This window comes from Triticum dicoccoides, chromosome 7A (genome assembly GCF_002162155.2).
Source record: "Triticum dicoccoides isolate Atlit2015 ecotype Zavitan chromosome 7A, WEW_v2.0, whole genome shotgun sequence".
NCBI lineage: Eukaryota > Viridiplantae > Streptophyta > Magnoliopsida > Poales > Poaceae > Triticum > Triticum dicoccoides.
In genome coordinates this window covers 354,583,630-354,601,230 of record NC_041392.1, presented here as the reverse complement: position 1 = coordinate 354,601,230, position 17,601 = coordinate 354,583,630, and positions in this window count along the sequence as shown.

The window sequence follows — 17,601 nt, the reverse complement described above, 5'->3', positions numbered from 1 at the left end:
TGGCTAGGCGCGGCGCGGGCGGCGGGGCTTGGCAGCGCGCACGGCGGTGGTGCGGTGGGGTGTTGGGGTGGCGGGGGCGGCGGTATATAAGGGCGGGGCGGCGGCGGCTTGGAGTAGGGTCCATGGCGGGGCTGCGCGGAGTCCAACTCGGACTCCGGTCTGAGTGGCGGCGGCGGCGCGCGCGCGCACGCAGGAGGCTGCAGCGGCGGCGGCTGGCCTGGCCTGGCTCGGCTGGGCCTTAGGCCCAGTCGGGCGCGGGAACCTTTTTTTTAAAAAATAATAATTTCGCCGACCGAAATAAAATCCTAGAAAAATAAATAAAAATCTAAAAATGCCAAAACAAAATTTCACCGTCTAAATAAAATAATTAGAACAAGATGAACATTTTCTTGGCCCTAAAATGCAATTTTGAAAAAATGCAATTTTTCTAATGCAAATAAAATCCGAATAAAAACAAATAAAAAATATCAATTTAATGATTTTTATATTTTTCCTCCAATATTTCATTTCTTTTGGAGAAGTCATATTATCTCCTCTCTTTAATTTTTAACGTGAATTATTTTTCGGAGAGAAATAATTAAAATCAAAATCCTCGTTTCAAAACTTGATAAAATCAAATTTGAAAACAAGGAAATCCCCAACTCTCTCCGAGGGTCCTTGAGTTGTTTAGGATTTTGAGGATTACGGAACGGAAAAACAATAAAATATGATATGCAATGATGATCTAATGTATAACATTCCAAATTGAAATTTTGGGACGTTACAGGTACTATCCTCATGCTCGCCTTCTTGGAGCTTGGACTTTGAGAAGTGTGCTTGGGGTGGAGAAGCCTTGGCCTTCATGAGTTCTTGTTGTGCCTTCAGAGCACCAATGTAGTAGTCGTCGAGGGACTTGAAGTTCTCGAGGAAGAGAGTCTTGGAGATGTCGTTGTGCAATCCCATCATGAAGTGGAACTTCATCGAAAGGGGGTTGATACGTCTCCAACGTATCTATAATTTTTGATTGTTCCATGCTATTATATTATCTGTTTTGGATGTTAATGGGCTTTATTTACACTTATATATTAGTTTTGGGACTAACCTATTAACCGGAGGCCCAACCCAAATTGTTGTTTTTTTTGCCTATTTTAGTGTTTCGCAAAAAGGAATATCAAATGGAGTCCAAACGGAATGAAACCTTCGGGAGCGTTATTTTTGGAACAAACGTGATCCAAGGGACTTGGAGTGTATGTCAAGAAACAATCAAGGAGGCCACGAGGTAGGGGGCGCGCCTACCCCAATGGGCGCGCCCTCCACCCTCGTGGGCCCCTTGTTGCTCCACCGACCTACTTCTTCCTCCTATATATATCCATATACCCCGAGAACATCCAGGAGCACCAGAAACCCTATTTACACCGCGGTAACCTTCTGTACCCAAGAGATCCCATCTTGGGGCCTTTTCCGGAGCTCCGCCGGAGGGGGCATTGATCACGGAGGGCTTCTACATCAACTCCATGGCCCCTCCGATGATGTGTGAGTAGTTTACTTTAGACCTCCAGGTCCATAGCTAGTAGCTAGATGGCTTCTTCTCTCTCTCTCTCTCTAAATCTCAATACAAAGTTCTGCTCGATTCTCTTGGAGATCTATTCGATGTAATCTTATTTTGCGGCGTGTTAGTCGAGATCCGGTGAATTGTGGGTTTATGATCAAGTTTATCTATGAACAATATTTGAATCTCCTCTGAACAGTAATTTGTTCACCCACCGTAATACTTATGCTATCTTGAGAGAATCCACTAGTGAAACCTATGGCCCCTGGGTCTATTTTCCATCATACAAGTTTCCAATCTATTTTAATTTGCAATCTTTACTTTCAATCTATATCATAAAAATACCAAAAATATTTATCTTATTATTATTATCTCTATCAGATCTCACTCTTGCAAGTGGCCGTGAAGGGATTGACAACCCCTTTATCGCGTTGGTTGCGAGGTTCTTATTTGTTTGTGTAGGTACCAGGTGACTCGCGCATGGTATCCTACTGGATTGATACCTTGGTTCTCAGAAACTGAGGGAAATACTTACGCTGATTAACTGCATCACCCTTTCCTCTTCAAGGGAAAACCAACACAGTGCTCAAGACGTAGCATGAAGGATTTCTAGCGCCGTTGTTGGGGAGATCTATGCCAAGTCAAGACATACCAAGTACCAATCACAACTCTTATCCTTCGCATTACATTATTTGCCATTTGCCTCTCGTTTTCCTCTCCCCCGCTTCACCCTTGCCGTTTTACTCGCCCTCTCTTTCCGTTCGTCTCTTTTTCCTTCCTGCCTTCTATGTGCTCGTTCTTTTTGCAATCTATTGCCACCATGTCTGAAACTGGGTAGGTTATCGTTGATAAGGATAATAATATGGAAAACTTTGATGCTATTGATGACCCTCTTGAAAATCCTACTATTTTACACACTAAAAAGTTTCGGATTGGTAGCGGTAATATTATTGGGAAGGGAGTTATTCAAGATTTCTTTACTTGTGTCGGTGCTTTGCCCGCCATGCGTGGATCTATCCTTCATAAAACTAGTAGTCTCGCAGATGCTATATCTTTGCTCATAGTTGAACTCGAAAGACAATTTTTACATATGCACCCTCCCATACAAAAGATTTTCCTGGAATTTTCTATTATCGAGCATTCTTCTATTAAGCGAGCAGCAACCATCTTTTTAGCTCATCAGTTCAGATTTATAATAAAAGAACCCAATGAAATTTTTGCGCATTATAGGGTGGATGCTGGCCATCCTCCCATATAAGCGATCCTTTTCTATCAAGAATACATTATGTGTTTACGATCTTTAGATCATGTTGCTTTTAATGAAAACCTTAGAAAAAAGGTTACTACAGATGCTCTTGTTAATAGGATCTCTGAACTTAATGATAATTTTGCCATCCAGAACATTGGGCTAGGTTTTTCCATTGAACAAAGGCTCAGGACTTTTTGCCAAAAGAATGCTTATAATGATGAATTGATTGTGCAATATGAGGGGCCAAAGGAGGAACCAACACCTCCCGAGCTTGATCTTGTGGACTTTTGTCCCATTAAATTTAGACCTTTTGATTACTTTTGCTTGCTACAAAGAAAGCTTGCTGCTGAACGTAGGGAGTATGAGATGAGCTTTCGCGATTTACCTTATCATTATCATGGCAATACCTAGATCTATCCTTGCTTTTATGCCTAGCTAGGGGCGTTAAACGATAGCGCTTGTTGGGAGGCAACCCAATTTTATTTTTATTCCTTGCCTTTTGCTCCTGTTTAGTAATAAATAATTTATCTAGACTCTGTTTTGGTTGTGTTTTTTGTGTTTAATTAGTGTTTGTGCCAAGTAGAACCGTTGGGAAGACTTGGGAAAGTCTTTTTGATCTTGCTGTGAAAAACAGAAACTTTAGCGCTCACGAGAATTGCTGACATTTTTTTATTGGCGAGTGCTATTTAGTTAATTCTTTTTGCAGATGATTAATATATAAATTCCTAACGTCCAGCAATTTATTTTAGAATTTTTGGGGTTCCAGAATTTTGCGTTAGTTACAGATTACTACAGACTGTTCTGTTTTTGACAGATTCTGTTTTTCGTGTGTTGTTTGCTTATTTTGATGAATCTATGGCTAGTAAAAGAGTTTATAAACCATAGAGAAGTTGGAATGCAGTAGGTTTAACACCAATATAAATAAATAATGTGTTCATTACAGTACCTTGTAGTGGGGTTTTGTTTTCTTTCGCTAACGGAGCTCACAAGATTTTCTGTTAAGTTTTGTGTTGTGAAGTTTTCAAGTTTCGGGTAAAGATTTGATGGATTATGGAACAAGGAGTGGCAAGAGCCTAAGCTTGGGGATTCCCAAGGCACCCCAAGGTAAATCCAACGACACCAAAAAGCCTAAGCTTGGGGATGCCCCCGAAGGCATCCCCTCTTTCGTCTTCGTTCATCAGTAACTTTACTTGGAGCTATATTTTTATTCACCACATGATATGTGTTTTGCTTGGTGCGTCTTGTATGATTTGAGTCTTTGCTTTTTAGTTTGCCACAATCATTCTTGCTGTACACACCTTTTGAGAGACACACACATGAATCGGAATTTATTAGAATACTCTATGTGCTTCACTTATAACTTTTGAACTATATAGTTTTTGCTCTAGTGCTTCACTTATATCTTTTAGAGCACGGTGGGGGTTTTATTTTATAGAAATAATTGATCTTTCATGCTTCACCTATATTATTTTGAGAGTCCTTTATAACAACATGGCAATTTCTTTTAGGAATAATAAAAACTTTCATATAAGTGCATTGAATACTAAGAGAAGTTTGATAGTTGATGATTGTTTTGAGATATGGAGATGGTGATATTAGAGTCATGCTAGTTGAGTAGTTGTGAATTTGAGAAATACTTGTGTTGAAGTTGTGATTCCTGTAGCATGGACGTATGGTGAACCGTTATCTGATGAAGTCGGATCATGATTTATTTATTTATTGCCTTCCTTATGAGTGTCGGTCGGGGACGAGCGATGGTCTTTTCCTACCAATCTATCCCCCTAGGAGCATGCGCGTAGTACTTTGTTTCGATAACTAATAGATTTTTGCAATAAGTATGTGATTTATGACTATTGTTGAGTCCATGGATTATACGCACTCTCACCCTTCCACATTTGCTAGCCTCTCTATTACCGCGCACCTTTCGTCGGTATCATACACCCACCATATACCTTCCTCAAAACAGCCACCATACCTACCTATTATGGCCTTTCCATAGCCATTCTGAGATATATTGCCATGCAACTTTCCACCGTTCCGTTTGTTATGACACGCTTCATCATTGTCATATTGCCATGCATGATCATGTAGTTGACATCGTATTTGAGGCAAAGCCACCGTTCACAATTCTTTTATACATGTCACTCATGAGTCATTGCACATCCCGGTACACCACCAGAGGCATTCACATAGAGTCATATTTTGTTCTAAATATTGAGTTGTAAGTCAAAAGAAGTGTGATGATCATCATTATTAGAGCATTGTCCAAGTGAGGAAAGGATCATGGAGACTATGATTCCCCCACAAGTCGGGATGAGACTCCGGACGAAAAATAAAAAAAGAGAAAAGAGGCCAAAAGAAAAAAAGGAAGAAGGCCCAAATAAAAAAATAAGGGAAAAAGAGAGAAGGTACAATGTTACTATCCTTTTTCCACACTTGTGACTCAAAGTAGCACCATGATCTTCATGATAGAGAGTCTCCTATGTTGTCACTTTCATAAACTAGTGGGAATTTTACATTTTAGAACTTGGCTTGTATATTCCAATGATGGGCTTCCTCAAATTGCCCTAGGTCTTCATGAGCAAGCAAGTTGGATGCACACCCACTTAGTTTCTTTTGTTGAGCTTTCATAAACTTATAGCTCTAGTGCATCCGTTGCATGGCAATCCCTACTCACTCACATTGATATCTATTGATGGGCATCTACATAGCCCATTGATACGGTTAGTTGATGTGAGACTATCTTATCTTTTTTTGTCTTCTCCACAACCACCATTCTATTCCACCTATAGTGCTATATCCATGGCTCACGCTCATGTATTGCGTGAACATTGAAAAAGCTTGAGAACATCAAAAGTATGAAACAATTTCTTGGCTTGTCATCGGGGTTGTGCATGATGTAATATTTTGTGTGGTGAAGATAGAGCATAGCTAGACTATATGATTTTGTAGGGATAACTTTCCTTGGCCATGTTATTTTGAGATGACATAATTGCTTAGTTAGTATGCTTGAAGCATTATTATTTCTATGTCAATATTAAACTTTTATCTCGAAACTTTCGGATCTGAACATTCATGCCACAATAAAGAAAAATTACATTGAGAAATATGTTAGGAAGCATTCCACATAAAAAATTCTGTTTTTATCATTTACCTACTCGAGGATGAGCAGGAATTAAGCTTGGGGATGCTTGATACGTCTCCAATGTATCTATAATTTTTGATTGTTCCATGCTATTATATTATCTGTTTTGGATGTTAATGGGCTTTATTTTACACTTTTATATTATTTTTTGGACTAACCTATTAACCGGAGGCCCAACCCAAATTGCTGTTTTTTTGCCTATTTTAGTGTTTTGCAGAAAAGGAATATCATATGAAGTCCAAACGGAATGAAACCTTCGGGAACGTTATTTTTGGAATAAACATGATCCATGGGACTTGGAGTGGACGTCAAGAAACAATCAAGGAGGCCACGAGGCTGGGGGGCACGCCTACCCCCCTGGGCGCGCCCTCCACCATCGTGGGCCCCTCGTTGCTCCACTGACCTACTTCTTCCTCCTATATATCCATATACCCGAGAACATCCAGGAGCACCACGAAACCCTATTTCCATCGCCACAACCTTCTGTACCCAAGAGATCCCATCTTGGGGCCTTCTTTGGAGCTCCGCCAGAGGGGGCATTGATCATGGAGGGCCTCTACATCAACTCCATGGCCCCTCCGATGATGTGTGAGTAGTTTAATTTAGACCCTTGGGTCCATAGCTAGTAGCTAGATGGCTTCTCTCTCTTTGGATCTCAATACAAAGTTCTCCACGATTCTCTTGTAAATCTGTTCAATGTAATCTTCTTTTGCGGTGTGTTTGTCGAGATCCGATGAATTGTGTGTTTATGATTAAGTTTATCTATGAACAATATTTGAATCACCTCTGAATTCTTTTATGTATGATTAGTTTATCTTTGCAAGTCTCTTCGAATTATCAGTTTGGTTTGGCCTACTAGATTGATCTTTCTTGCAATGGGAGAAGTGCTTAGCTTTTGGTTCAATCTTGTGGTGCTCGATCTCAGTGATAGAAAGGGAAACGACACATATTGTATTGTTGCCATCGAGGATAAAAAGATGGGGTTTATATCATATTGCATGAGTTTATCCCTCTACATCATGTCATCTTGCTTAAGGCGTTACTCTGTTCTTATGAACTTAATACTCTAGATGCATGCTGGATAGCGGTCGATGTGTGGAGTAATAGTAGTAGATGCAGAATCGTTTCGGTCTACTTGTCTCAGACGTGATGCCTATATACATGATCATACCTAGATATTCTCATAATTATTCGCTTTTCTATCAATTGCTCGACAGTAATTTGTTCACCCACCGTAATACTTATGCTATCTTGAGAGAAGCCACTAGTGAAACCTATGGCCCCCGGGTCTATTCTCCATCATACAAGTTTCCAATCTATTTTATTTTGCAATCCTTACTTTCAATCTATATCATAAAAATACCAAAAATATTTATCTTATTATTATTATCTCTATCAGATCTCACTCTTGCAAGTGGCCGTGAAGGGATTGACAACCCCTTTATCGCGTTGGTTGTGAGGTTCTTATTTGTTTGTGTAGGTATGAGGTGACTCGCGCATGGTCTCCTATTGGGTTGATACCTTGGTTCTCAAAAACTGAGGGAAATACTTACACTGCTTTACTGCATCACCCTTTGCTCTTCAAGGGAAAACCAACGTAGTGCTCAAGAGGTAGCATGTGTCGTCCACGCCGGCTCATCGCAAGGCTTTCTTCATCTCCTTGAAGTACTCGTCAATGGACTTGGATCCTTGGGTGGTGTTCTCCAATTGGCGTAGAATTTGTACCATGTTGGTTGGAGGCACGAACTCTCACCGCAAAGCTCTCTTCGTCTTGGGCCAACTCATGTCGTAGGTCTCCCAAGGTGCGTGAAGCCACCATGTGGACGCGTAGTCGTGGAAGTTCCTTGTGGCGCACTTCACTTGATCTTCGGGAGGAACTTGATGTATCTTGAGGTAGTCGTCCATCAAACGCTCCCACTCGAGATACTCCTCGGGTTCTAGAGTTCCATAGAACGGAATCTCATGGTCGGTGTCGAGGTCGTAGTAGCTCATGGAAGTCGCAGACTTGAGCTTGAGGAGATTTTCTTGAGCGTAGTCTTGAGGTGCTTGTTGGCGAAGATGCCGTATACCCGAAGGCGAAGATGCCTTGAAGTCGCTTGGCGAAGATGCCAAGGGAGATGGTGAAGTCGTTGAGCGGTTGTTGCTGTTGAGCTCTTGACCTTCACATCCTTGTTGGTGATGGTGTCGATGCCGATGTGATTTTGCCAGAGATGGTAGCTCGGAGGCATGTGCTCTTGAGTGTCTTCTCAAAGATGAGGAAGACCTCTTGTAGGACTTGATGAGGGATTTGATCTCCTCCATTTGAGCTTGCATCTTGGCATCGGTGGAGTTGTTCGTGGCATCGAACTCGTCGTTCTTATTGTAGACCGAAGATGAAATGCCATGCCTATCCATCACAACACTCGAGCAAATATGAGTGGGAGAAAGAGAAGAACTATACCAAATGTACCTTGGCCGATGTTGAAGATGGATCAATGATCACTCAATAGTGTATCAAGGAAATATCACAATTGGTACCGATCTTGTCGGTTTCTCACACCTACACAAGTAAGGCTTATAGTGGAGCTCGGTGAGGATAGTGGTACAAAAATTTAATGCAAAATGTTAGCAAGAGTCAATAATGTTGAAAAAGATTCACAAATTCGCAAGTATAACAAGTAGACCAATAGAAATATGTGGCACACGGAAACACACACACGGATAGATAAATGGGGTCGTGCAACCAAGGAATGAGCACAAAATGTGGAATCCACGGAAAACACTCGTGTTGCACGACTCAAGAGAGATGCTAGCACGATTGCTCAATGTGCAGATACGACACGTGTGCACAACCTATAAGATGCAAAAATGTATGAGCTTTCTATCCCAAGTATGCTATGTGTATGATGTTCCTGTGGTATGATCCAAGATGATCGGATATGAAAATCTTATATGCAATGTGGTATGATGCTATGGATATTTCTTACAAGCTTCTTTGCTCTTTCTCTTTTTCTTAAAAGCTTAGTCTTTTTTTGTATATGGACACAATGAGGAATGCACAAACCAAGATAGCAATTGTGTATATGCGGGAACAAACATGAGGCACACGAGATGATATGATACCAATATCATATGGTATATATGCAATGGATGGTGTAGATCACTAATGTGCACAAGTAACATTGCCGGCAATACTCAAATGGCTAGTCTCGATAGGCAAGTGACGCAAAATAGGCTAGGGGTTAACAATGCAATGGCAAGGGAATATAGAATGGAGGTATACCATGATACCAAGATGATATGGAGGTTACCGTCCGTGTCGATGATGAGTGGCGGTGATCTTGATGGAGTTAACAAGATGATGGAGACTTGTCCCTAAGTAGCCGAAACACCTTAGGAAACGGAAAAAACGCGCACTTAAAATCTCAAATGTCAAATGGTGGTTGCGGAAGCTCAATGAGATTGCGGAAATGGAGGGTAGAGTGGTGGACTATACACGAAGTCGGAGTTGGAAGCACGGTCCCTAAGTAGCCGAAACACCTTAGGAGACACAACTCACAACACAAACAAACTTGGGTTAAGTGGAGGTGGTGGAAATGTATGGTGGGATATTCGGAAGTGGTGGTGGTGGTTGATGAGGTAGAAACTGTCCCTAAGTAGGCGAAACACCTTAGGAGACTCAAATCACAACTCAAACAACCACTAATGCGAAGTGGAACAAAATTTGTTAGGTTGCGGAAGTCGGTGGTGGTGTAGCGGATGATGTGGTGGAAGCCCTAGGAAAATATGACAAAGTTCCAAACATTTGATGGAGTCAAATGATGTTGGAAGAATTTTTGTGGGAAGGAGGATGTCAAGAGCTTCAAAACGAGCAAAAGAACGTCAAAATCGGAGTTCGGATGAACTAGTTACGGCCAAAACAAGAATTAGCCGAAGTCTGAAACTAATGGTTACGGACGTACGTAAAAGGATGGATGTCCGGAGGCTGGACGTCCGGACTGCTTAGAAATCCGTAAATTTGGCTCGGGTTAGGGGTTTCCGGTTGTCCGGAAGATTGCGGACGTCCGGTCGTTCTTGGGGATCCGGACGTCTGTAAAACGTCGGTCGTCCGGTGGGTCGGGGTCAACGAGAGATGCGGGATCTAGGGCGCGATTTTGGGCGGAAAAAGGGGATTTTGGCGTCAAAGTTGATGAGATTTTGTGGATGAAAGATGGGGGAACTTGGGGAGATGCTAGATCCACTTGAAACCAAGCAAATCCATGGATCAAATCCAACAAAACTTCATCAAACCAAGAAATCACAAAAAAAAATTGGGGCTATTTTTGGTGGGGATTTTCGAAATTGGGGAAGAACACAACAAAATCTAGGTAGAAAACAACGAGGGGAGGCTCCGAAATCGTGATCAACCTGACTCGTGATACCAAGATGATGTAGGGTGGAACCCTATGTGGCCGATCTTTCACGAAAGGAGCGGATCGCGCGATGAACACGAAGAACACGAGGGGAAATCACAAAGGGGCACAAAGAGAAACACTCAAACCAGCAAGATCAAGTCACACATGTGTTAGATCCTCGAAACACAAGAAGAGATACAAGATCCACGATCAATAAGGGACGATACAAATTGTAACCGGTCTTCTCCGTGAGGAGGTCTTGATGGTCTTCTCCACGAGGAGGTCTTGAATCCAAAGGGATCTTCTCCGTAAAGGGGCCACGGTCTCTCTCGTGGAGTAGATCCGTAATGGATGAGCAAAGCTCTATCTCTAATGAGCTACTACTTTGCTAACCCTATAAAGGATGAGGGGAAGGTCAATTTATAGTCAAAGCCACGAAGGGGTAAGTGGGAGAGGGATACAAGGCCAAAGGCCCGGCTGCGCACAGGCATGGTCGGACGTCCGGTCAGCGTCGGACGTCTGGTCGCTCGCCGGGGTCCGGTCGTCCGGAGGGCGTCGGACTTCCGCTAATATCGCTCTGTGAAATGGCGCCGGCCGTCTGGGCGCTGGGGCTTGTCGGACGTCCGGGGGTTGTCGGTCGTCCGGCTGCTATGGATCTCCTGGCTGGTCCTGGCGTGGTCGCATCGGACGTACGGTGGACGATGGTCGTTCGGGCGCTGTAGATTGTCGGACGTCCGGTGGCTTCCGATTTTCCGGTCGTTGTAGACTCCGCAACTCCTTCTTCCGTCTTCACTTCCACACTTCCGTCGCGAATGGTGTAGTTGTACACTTGTGCTCGCACTCCTCCTCGTAGTCCGTACCGTTCCGACAATACCTATGCATGCACATAAGTGGAGTGTCACGTAGTATACCATACTCGAAGGGGTCAAGTGAGCACGTGTAAAGGAGATGGTTCACCTTTGTGTATGTGAAGTAGATGTCGCACGTGTCACTCGCCGAACGGACTCTTGACATGGTGATGTCCATAGGATGCTCTGCATCACCACCACTACTGCAGGATGCTGCTAATGTGACACTACGATCAGAGACCCTTTTAGAAACTGTGTGCGATGCCATAATCGCAAACGGTGCTGCATGAAAACCGTCAGAAATTTGTAAAACGTTTGCGATGACGGATGCATCAAACATGGTTCAGGTTTTAGTTGCGTGTGCGATGAAGGGCATACCGTTCAGTTCAATGAACTGTTTGTGATGAGGAGGAACAAAAGAAACGGGCAGCCAGATGGAGGCATGTGCGATACATAGCATACGGTTCACTCGGATGAACTATTTGTGATTAGGCAACACAAAAGAAACGGTCAGCCAGATCAAAGGTGTGTGCGATATACGGCATGTGGTTCACTCGGTTGAACTGTTTGCGTTGAGACATGAGAACAGAAATGATTCAACTTAACAAGATGTGTGTGATACGCGGCAAACAAGTCTGTAATGAGAAATGTGTTTCTAGACCAATAAGAACACAGACGGTTGCTGCTAATAAGACGTGTGTGTTGTGAGATGGGATTGCATACAGAACAACAACATATATATATACACACACACTTATAAGGACATGCTTGCATAACCAAATTAAACATCCACTTACATAGGTGGCTACTACAACCATGGCAGTTGCACACACCAAAGTAAACTATTACATGCATAATTACATAGGTGGCTACTACACACATGCCATTTCCACACACCAATAAAGTAAATTATATTTTACATGCATGATTAACTAGCATAAATGATCATCTAATCATCATCTACTTCGTGTGACGCTGCTTGCTCTGCTTGTGGATCGATCCGGGCTCGTCGATTTGGGTAACGATGCACTTCCTCATGTCAATGATCCGCATGAGCATCTCGTAGCATGTGTACACGCTCTTGGCCGCAAACCTGAGGTGAGGTTCATCCAGTTCCCGCATCCAGGCCCCGTGCCAGGATACGGGACTTGTTCTCTGGGCATCCTACTTCATCTTTTCATAGTAGGGGTCGATGATGGCCGAGGCGAATTCGACCAGGGACTCCTTCTTCGTGCTACCCCAGACCGTGTAGTGGTCACGGATTTCGACAAGGTTCTTGCAGGCCAAGCCCGTAACACTGAGCTCTTTTACATCGTTGGTGGTATCCACCGTGGCGAACTTGTAGTCAGTGCTGTTGACAAACCTCTTGAAATGGTCGCAAGGCTCTGTGGCCATGCAGTAGTGGTAGATGAGGACATGATGGTGCACGCACAACTGGGCGACGACAACCTTCAGATCTATGCCGGGACGACCGACGGTGTACGGGAGTTCGATGCCGACCACCTTGTAGTTGTCTCCAACAAGCAACTACTCAACGCTATTCATGTAGGCGTCCACCACGGCCGGATCGATGGAGTACACCACCGAGAGATCCGTCCCCCTTGCGTGGGTCTCCACTCTATGCTCGCCGAACTCCATTGGAGCGCCTCCAGACATCCCCTCTCTATGTGTCATCGTTGGTGTGCTTGTTGTGTTGTGGGGCGCGATCGAAAGGTTGAAGATACTAAGGTTATAATGGCCATGGGAATTAAAGGGGAAGCCGGACAGCCAGGAATATCGGCAAGCCCTGATGGCAGTTCTAATTTGCATCGGTAACTCCAGTGTGCCGCACGTAACTCCATCGCGTGGCAACGTGCGCGTCGGAACCGCATGCATATGGGGCCATCGACGTGATCATGCGCACGCCCAACCGTTGGCAGAGCACGCGTGGAGGGACGCGAGCAGAGCACTCTGCGGTCGCCTCAACGGCGAGCAACCATATATATATATATATATATATATATATATATATATATATATATATATATATATATATATACACATATATGCATATAGCTGTTGAACACGCAAGGAAAAATTGTCCACAAGCCGAGTGTGCCGACGGACGCGAGCAAAGCGCGCCAACGGATGCGAGCAGAGCGCGCCGCGGCGCCTAACGATGAGCACAGCGCGCTACGGCGCCTAACGGTGGAATGGACATGTATGTATTGAGAAAAGGGATCGCACATGTCTGTATTGACTGGAACAAGAATGCAATAGCAAAATAAGAATTAAGGCCACGATGATGCAATCGCAGTGGTGGTTACAGGAGGCAAGAAGAAAGATGCATCCATCAACGTACGACCACCTCCTCCTCAACTCAGTGCGCCGGCCGGGCCATCGACCGGTGGCTAAGGAGCGGTGGCTTGTGTGGCGAGGCCAAGGTGCTTCTCAACTAAGGCATCCAAGGCTTCCAACCGGTCGAAGAAGGCCAACATCGTAGCGTCCTCACTGGCCTTGTAGAGACCTATGTACACGATTCGTTCGTACACATGGATGTGTAGGTCGACGGTTTCTTGCAGGGCGAGGCGCCTCGCGGCATGTGCGACCTCTAGGTGGAAATTCTTCGTGGCGTAGGCGGGCAGTCGCAGGGCCACCAATGCTTCAAAGAGGTTCCAACCATGGAGGCCGATTAGGGTGGCAGGCAATGAGGAGCCCGGGCGTGGGCTGGAGGAGTACGACGATGTCGTCCGTGAGCTCCTTGATGATAGTGAACATGTTGGTGCTGTGAACAATCATCTGGTCCAACTGAAAGACGTAGCTGGCGTCGACGGCAGCCATCCACTAGCCGGTCGCCAACACCATATGGAGACGATCCACGGTGCCATGACGCAGGCCAGCGTCATGGACCATCTGTCAGAGCCGCTGGCTGCTCGCACGCATCACCGCCAAGGGTCTGGAGTGGGCACTTTTGCGCTTATTAGTGTAGGTGCTTAGGCAAATGCTTAGGTGCGTATGATGTGGTAGATGCATTGGAATGGAGGGGCGCCTTTATATGAGTGCAAATTGCGTTGCATTCACATTGTGTTGCCTCTTCTCCCGGTCCTCCCATTACTTCCCTTATGCATTCACACGACGCTAATTGAAGGAGGATGCATCATTTCCCGTTCAACATTTCGGGAACCGCTACCCTATCCCTTGTCGGCATTAAAGCCGTATCGGCGCTTTCAAATCGAATAATACTGCACTGCCCCGCTAGTGATTTACATGGGTCATCCAAAAGAACCGTTTGTGTTCAAGAGATGCACAAATCCTGCTCTCACTTTGCATACGGGTGTTCTATCTGAAACCATCATGCTTGTTGTGAGAAGCTCTGGTTTGTGAGAAGCATATATCCAAACCTGCCCCAAATGGGACAAAAACTTTACCACGGCATGTTGATGCCGCTCCATGATAGCATGCCAAGTTTCATGAATTTCAGACAAGTTTTGGATTTACTAGGATTTAAAAACCAGGTATCTCATTGTTTGCGGCCTGTGACGTGGCACGATGCTTGACATTCATTCACATTTCTTGCATGGGACCTAAGCATGCACCTAAGGACCAAAGATTTGATTTTTCAATCAATTTATATGCAACGGAGCATGTGCATGTAGTTCAAATTTGAATTATGCACATAAATGCATTGAAAACTCACTTAATGCATAAAAATGTCCAAACGAACCCTAAAAAATCACAAAAATAACACAACACTCCTGTTGTTCTACGTTAACACGAGACAAAATTTGAAAGCAATAAGCGGCAATGGATATCGTTTCGCCCCCAAAGTTGGGGCGTTCCCTTCTGAAACCATCATGCTTGTTGTGAGAAGGTCTGATTTGTGAGAAGCATAGACCCCAACCTGCCCCAAATGGGACAAACACTTTACCACGACATGTTGATGCCGCTCCATGATAGCATGCCAAGTTTCATGAATTTCAGACGAGTTTTGGATTTACTAGAATTGAAAAACCAGGTAGCTCAATGTTTGCAGCTGAGTGACGGTGGCAAGGTGCTTGACATTCATCCCCATTTCTTGCATGAGACCTAAGCATGCACCCAAGGACCAAAGATTTGATTTTTCAACCAATTTATATGCATCGGAGCATGTGCATGTAGTTCAAATTTGAATTATGCACATAAATACATTGAAAACTCACTTAATGCATAAAAATGTCCAAATGAACCCCGAAAAATCACAAAAATAACACAACACTCCTGTTGTTGTATGTTGACACGGGAAAAAATTGGAAAGCAATTAGAGGCAATGTATATCGTTTCGCCACCAAAGTTGGTGCCTTACCTTCTGAAACCACCATGCTTGTTGTGAGAAGCTCTGGTTTGTGAGAAGCATATACCCAAACCTGCCCCAAATGGGACAAAAATTTTACCACAGCATGTTGATTCCGCTCCATGATAGCATGACAAGTATCATGAATTTCAGACGAGTTTTGGATTTACTAGGATTTAAAAACCAGGTATCTCAATGTTTGCGGCCGAGTGACGGTGGCACGGTTCTTGACATTCATTCCCATTTCTTGCATGGGACCTAAGCATGCACCCAAGGACCAAAGATTTGATTTTTCAACCAATTTATATGCACCGGAGCATGTGCATGTAGTTCAAATTTGAATTATGCACATAAATGCATTGAAAACTCACTTAATGCACAAAAATGTCCAAACGAACCCCGAAAAAATCACAAAAAATAACACAACACTCCTGTTGTTCTATGTTGACACAAGAAAAAAAATTGAAAGCAATAAGAGGCAATGGATATCGTTTCGCCCCCAAAGTTGGGGCGTTCCGTACCAAAACCATCATGCTTGTTGTGAGAAGCTCTGGTTTGTGAGAAGCATATACCCAAACCTACCCCAAATGGGACAAAAACTTTACTACGCCATGTTGATGCCGCTCCATGATAGCGTGCCAAGTTTCATGAATTTCATACGAGTTTTGGATTTACTAGAATTTAAAAACTAGGTATCTCAATGTTTGCGGTCGAGTGACAGTGGCAGGGTGTTTGGCATTCATTCCCATTTCTTGCATGGGACCTAAGCATGCACCCAAGGACAAAGATTTGATTTTTCAACCAATTTATATGCACTGGAGCATGTGCATGTAGTTCAAATTTCAATTATGCACATAAATGCATTGAGAACTCACTAGATGCATGAAAATGTCCAAACGAACCCTGAATAATTCAAATTCTTTTATGATCACTGAAGATAAAAGGTCTAGCAATCCAAACACCGTCCATGGCCGCTGTGACCCCATTATGTAATTCAAATCAAGACAAAAATAAAGTAGATCCGACAAAGTTTATTATAAACAACTGTGTGAGATGCAACACAAAATATCTTCGGACCGTGTCTGAATAAGGGACCGTGTCTGATGACACTTTGCGCGCCAGTTTTTTGGCTGAAGCGATTCCAAATTTTCGGCTTCCACGGAAATATCTACCTCCCCGCCCCCCTCCCCTTACCAAAAGCCACATTTCCCCCTTTCCGCCTTCCTTTCCAAGTTGAAACCTTCACTCCTTGCTTGCAGTGCCGCCGCTTCCTCGCCGGCGACCCTCCTTCACGCTGCTCGGCCTCGCCTATCCAGGCAGGTAATCCACACCCGACCCCCATCCTCCTCCTCCTTCCACAACCCACATTCCCCGACCGCCAGCGCGAGCGTTACACCTTCCACCCAAACCACCGACCCCTCCACCAAATAAGCGCCGGCCTAAGCCATGGTGCACGCAGTATAGCCAAGACCTCAATGAGCATTTGGCACTGGAGAAGCAAATCGCGCCCGCACGCGCGGATGAGGTCGCGATGGCTGCCATTCGTGCTGACCCCCAGATCTTGGGGGAGCACCTTGCCGTCGAGGCCATCGTTGACGCCTCGCGCGCTGACGCCATGACGCTGTTGGTTGCTTTAAACGACAGTTTGTGATGTTTTCTCGAGGCCACCGTCGGTGCCTTCGATGAAGACTACGAGGTGTTTTCTCAGCGTGCACGTGCTTACCTCATCTCGAGAGCCAGCAGGTTGGTGCCCAGAGCGGCTCAAGCAACTCACCACTACAACGAGGGCACCCATGATGTGGAGGCCTCACCCTCTTCCATGTCCAAGGAGCCAATCATCATCAATATCTCCGACAATGAGGAGTAGCTTGTCTTATTAGCTCACTATAAGGATCCATGCTCAGTTTGCTAGCTACTGCCTTTCCTTAACAAATTCTAGTGAATTGTGCTATCTACTTTCACCATGCAATCTTCTGCTATAGTGTATATGTTCTATATGTCTTGCAATGTGGTGTTCAATTAACTGCTTGGTTCAATTCTGCAAATGTGATGTTCAATTCTTCAGGGTGCAATATTTCCAAGTTGTTAAGTATGCTTGGTTTGGTTAACTGTTTGATCTTCTATTAGGAGTATGCTATATTGTTCAATT